Source organism: Lissotriton helveticus, chromosome 7, assembly GCF_964261635.1.
Source record: "Lissotriton helveticus chromosome 7, aLisHel1.1, whole genome shotgun sequence".
Taxonomy (NCBI): domain Eukaryota; kingdom Metazoa; phylum Chordata; class Amphibia; order Caudata; family Salamandridae; genus Lissotriton; species Lissotriton helveticus.
In genome coordinates this window covers 397,690,954-397,696,448 of record NC_136068.1, presented here as the reverse complement: position 1 = coordinate 397,696,448, position 5,495 = coordinate 397,690,954, and positions in this window count along the sequence as shown.

Here is a 5,495-nt window from a genome sequence, read left to right as displayed (position 1 = left end):
TAACGTGGTAACATTAGCTAATCACTAATTGACTACAGCCTTCAACCACTTCCTGCTGGAGGATTTTGATTTCCATAAAAGACTAGTAAGAAAGGAAAAACTTTGTAAGGACCTGCTTGGTGTAGCTGCCCTCTGTTCTACTGCGGTCGTCCTGAAATTGCATGTAGTTTCCAGTCGCCCCCAAACAGTGACTTTTCATTGGCACTTTTTGCCCTAAAAAGTAAAAAGAAATTACATTTGTTTCCCCATATTGGATTTTACAAAATTGTGTTCCTATTAAATTATTTATTTTTGCAACATTGTTGTGGGATTTTTATTGTTTTTTGACTTAAACATTTTGGTACTGTTAAATACTTCATCAGAAAACAACGAGAGAGTAAGGGTATAAATATTCACTCTTACACCCCTTACCAGATTTATAATAAACAACAGAAGAGTGAAGAAATTGGAGAGGAAGAAATAACAAAAATAGACACAAAAAGTGAAGGGATGAGACAGTACAATTTAAGAACCCTCACTCACCAACCTAGTGGTGACATGCTTCATCACTGGGTTCCCACCGGAAAGACCTAATGTCTTCCCAGTGTGCTTCAACGCCTGCTTACAGCGGAGCTGGTTATTGTGTGTGTTGAGGGTGTATTCTGGCCAAATTTAGCTAGGTGAGTGCAAAAAACAAGGGGGGTTAAAAAATGCAAAATCGTGACTTTCAACACCTTTATTAATAGTCCGGTTTGCACTGGTTAAAAACAAATTTGAATGGACACAAAGGAATAGTCTCAAATATTAAAGACCCCTGGTCCATAGTGAAAAACAAGGTTAGGTCGACATGTTTCTGCTTTCTTTGAGCCCAAGTCGCTCAGCGTTCATCAGGACCATATAATGTGATCCTCCGGTGGTGTACACGCACTAAGGTGCACCCTGCCGTGAGGAATTTGTGTGAAAAGACAAAAAAAGGAGAAACATTTTTTCTTATTTTTTTTTTTTTTTTTTTTTTTTTTTTTGGTATATAATATACTTACGGCTATTAAGCCGTTCGAGACAACTACAGCAATTTCGCTGAAGTCGGATACGAGAGGAGTGTCAGTGCTAGTCCTCATGGGCGAACGCGGTGGGGGGTTTTCTTCACGCCGCTTGTATTTCAGCAGGCGACTCCCCGCAGCCCGGTCTGACAGACCGGGCCGCGGTGGTGTTCGTATAGGTACGCTGCGGGGAGTCGCCTGCTGAAATACAAGCGGCGTGAAGAAAACCCCCCACCGCGTTCGCCCATGAGGACTAGCACTGACACTCCTCTCGTATCCGACTTCAGCGAAATTGCTGTAGTTGTCTCGAACGGCTTAATAGCCGTAAGTATATTATATACCAAAAAATAAGAAAAAAAATTTCTCCTTTTTTTGTCTTTTCACACAAATTCCTCACGGCAGGGTGCACCTTAGTGCGTGTACACCACCGGAGGATCACATTATATGGTCCTGATGAACGCTGAGCGACTTGGGCTCAAAGAAAGCAGAAACATGTCGACCTAACCTTGTTTTTCACTATGGACCAGGGGTCTTTAATATTTGAGACTATTCCTTTGTGTCCATTCAAATTTGTTTTTAACCAGTGCAAACCGGACTATTAATAAAGGTGTTGAAAGTCACGATTTTGCATTTTTTAACCCCCCTTGTTTTTTGCACTCACCTAGCTAAATTTGGCCAGAATACACCCTCAACACACACAATAACCAGCTCCGCTGTAAGCAGGCGTTGAAGCACACTGGGAAGACATTAGGTCTTTCCGGTGGGAACCCAGTGATGAAGCATGTCACCACTAGGTTGGTGAGTGAGGGTTCTTAAATTGTACTGTCTCATCCCTTCACTTTTTGTGTCTATTTTTGTTATTTCTTCCTCTCCAATTTCTTCACTGTTAAATACTTTACACAATTTCTCAAGTTAAGGAAGTCTGCTGTGAGCCATGGTTACCGGGAGTTAAGACCATGTTTAAAATATTGAAACTGTATGTTTAATCAGATTCGTTTATGAATTTGTTACTCTGGAAGAACTCTAATCTTCAACAACTAATTTATTTTCTTACATTTTAAAATGGCATTAAGTGTCCCTTCTATCAAACGCCGGTTACCCCGCTCAGTGATCATAGGAACCCCACGGTGAACAAATCCAATTGCCCCTTGCAAGCAATGCAGTTTCTCCTCCATCTTTGCTCCTAAATGCTACCACTCCTTCCCTGCCTGCCTTTTTACTTTTAGTTCCCCTACGTCTTTTTAAAAACATTTTTCGTCTTTCAGCAGTCATAACTACTGGTCAGTATCCTGCGTGGATACTGTAATTTACCACTGGTGTCCCAGAGCCATATTTACTATTGCACTTTCTGTGAGTGCAACACGCTCTGCAGGATAATGGTCAACTCTGTAAACGAAATCAATTTAGATTCATTGTATTTTAATGTAGCCTCTGTGGATATTCAGAAAATCTGGCCCTACAATGTACACCCCTGATGCATGGGAGCATACAAATTGTTCACCCTGTCGAATTACTGTCCAGGATATGATTCCTAAGAGAAGATTCCTAGGCGGTCCCTCTAGACATCTTGTCGAAATATCCTCCTCCAACTAGTGTGTGGCCTCTGGTATGTCAATCAAATGCCCTCTCAATAAAATTGGGGGGGGCGGCAATCATTTCAATTGTTTTCTGCAACTTTACGCGTTCAGCTATTTGAAGCCTAGAGGCTAAATGTATCAGCAATTTTTTCTGTCCCTGAGGTGGGGGAGGGATAGTGAGATGCTATCACTGAGTTCAGGTGCAGAGGGGTCACTGTGCCAGAGAACTTTCCAACATGCAACTTTCAAGATCTGAGATCATTCCTACTTCAGCAGGCCAACAGTGTGGAACACTAAGCCCATAACGAGCCAGAAGTTCCTAGACCTCTGTGAGGATTTAGTTCTGGGCTGTACACTGGTGCACCCACTGAGTCTTCCGGAGATTGATGCCTTTTACTTTTTTTTTAAATTTTTTTATTAAGCAAAGTTCAGTCAGCAAATATAATGATACATAATTGTCAAATATATTTACAATATTTAAAAGATATTAAAACTCAAAAAAATGAATAGTCAAGCATATTAATACCTAAATCAGCTGTATAAAGAAAATAATAATAAAGAAAGAGAAAGAAAAGAAAATGCAACATTCAATGTATTCAACGATATACACTTCAAAAATTTGATTCGTCAGTAAATTAGACAATATAATCCTATCGAATCAAGATATGGCAGTTAAGGCAGGCGACTTCACATTAGTGTACCAATCACAAATTGGGGCCCAGATCTGCTTTCCAAGAAGTCTAGTTTTTTTACCCCTAGTACCGTAAATTGAAATCTCTTGTTTATATGTGGCCAGGAAGCGGCCAAGCCACATCTGAAATGTAGGTGGCTCTAAGTCCTTCCAACGAGCAGCAAGAATAATACGTAGAATTGCGGTTGCTAAAAACATAGACCTTTGCTCCTCAATGCTGTGACCCAACGAATTATCATGTCCCATCACATAAAGGGTAACTGAGTCTCTTATATTCCGTCCAAAAACCTGGGCCCAGAATTTCATTATCTTTTTTAGTAAATCTAATTTGGGGCATTCAGCGAACATGTGGATTAAGTTCGCTTGAGGTTGTTTACATCTTGGGCAGTTGTCATCAGCCCGCAAGCCCCAAGAGAACAGTTTTGATGGTGTATAATATAGGTTATATATAACTCTGTAGTATTGAGCTTTAAGGTTGGAGGCAATAAACAATTTCGATGATAGGGCCAAAGAGAGATCAATGTCTATATTTGGATTAGCCAACCTTAGAGCCCAAGCTTGCTCCACCCGCTCCAAATCATCCTTGGCATTTTCCATCAATAATTGATATAGACTACCTATACTGGTGGATCGTTTTCCAATAATTGAAAAAAAGTGAATGTTGTTTAATTCTACTCTGGGAACACAATTACGAATAGACGTGAATACTTGGAGGTATTTAAGAAAATCAGTAGCAGGAATAGTATATTTCTGTTGAAGCCAGTCAAAGGTGGTAGTATTTCCTGGGTTTAAAAATCTGCAACTGTCTTAATACCTAAATTTTCCCACCTCCGAGAGGTACTATCATTAAGGCAGTCCTGAAGGATCGAGATGTTCCATAAGGGCGTATATTTCGTAAATTTCGGAATATTTAGTTGTTTAGATATGAATTTCCAAACCTTCCACGCATCAGTAATTACTTTTAACTTCATTTTTTTTAAGTAAGATGGTTCAACCTGCCTCAAGAATAGCCCCTGACATTTCGTCCCCAGGCTAAGCTCATAGATGGAAGGGATATAATGTTCCCTATTAATTGGAGTAGATATTTTAAAATTTAACAGAGGGCCCATATATTGGATGAGTGTTGCCCATAAATATAAGGTTAAGTTAGGGATAGCTAACCCCCCCCTATCTAAAGGTAAAGTTAGGAGTGGTAGTGCTCTTCTAATCTTCCCAAAGCTCCAGATGAACTTAGACATGGAGGAGTCAAGGATCTTAATATAACTACCTCCAGGCAATAGCGGAATTGTTCGAAACAGGTAGAGTATTTTTGGGAAGATATTCATTTTTAAATAGTTAGCCCTTCCAATAATAGACAGATGTAAATTGTCCACTCTTCTAAGGTCTTCTTTTATCTTATTAATCAAGGGGGTATAGTTGAGATGGTTAATTTCACCCACGTCAGAGGATATGCAGACTCCTAAATATGTTGCCTGTTTCACTTTATAAGGGCTTTAATATATCGTATTATTTGTACATAGGACCATTGTTTTATCTTTGTTAAGAGAATAACCTGAGTGAATACCAAAAGTATGAGTAATTAGTTACATTTCATTAATTGCCTCAGTTGGGTTTGTTGTTAATACGGCCACGTCATCGGCATAAGCCAAAATTTTTGTCGAGAACAGATCCACCGTAACAGGTTGAATGATGGGTGAGGAAAGTAATTTTAAAATAAGGGGATTGATGTATAGGGCAAATAATATCGGGGAGCAGGGGCACCCCTGCCTTGTGCCTCTTTGTATCTCTATAAACTCCGACTCAGAACCACAGATGTTAAGTTTTGCCTTTGGACCAACGTATAGGGCCTTTACAGCATTGATACATTTATACCCGAAATTATTCAATTCTAAGATGTTCCACAAAAATTGCCAAGAGACACGGTCAAATGCCTTCTCGGCATCAAGAGGGATCATCGACATCCTGCCCCCCGTGGCGCCCATGATGTCAAATAGGGTAATGGCTCTACAGGTATGATCTGTGGTGCCCTTTCCCGGAATAAAGCCATGCTGCCACGGGGAGACAAGACACTCGACGACCTGACTCAACCGATTGGCTAAGACCTTGGCATATAGTTTTGAGTCGGAGTTTATAAGAGATATGGGCCTATATGAAGATGTTTTGTTTTTTTTTAGCAAAGATCGCTATATAAGTACATTTCCAAGACTC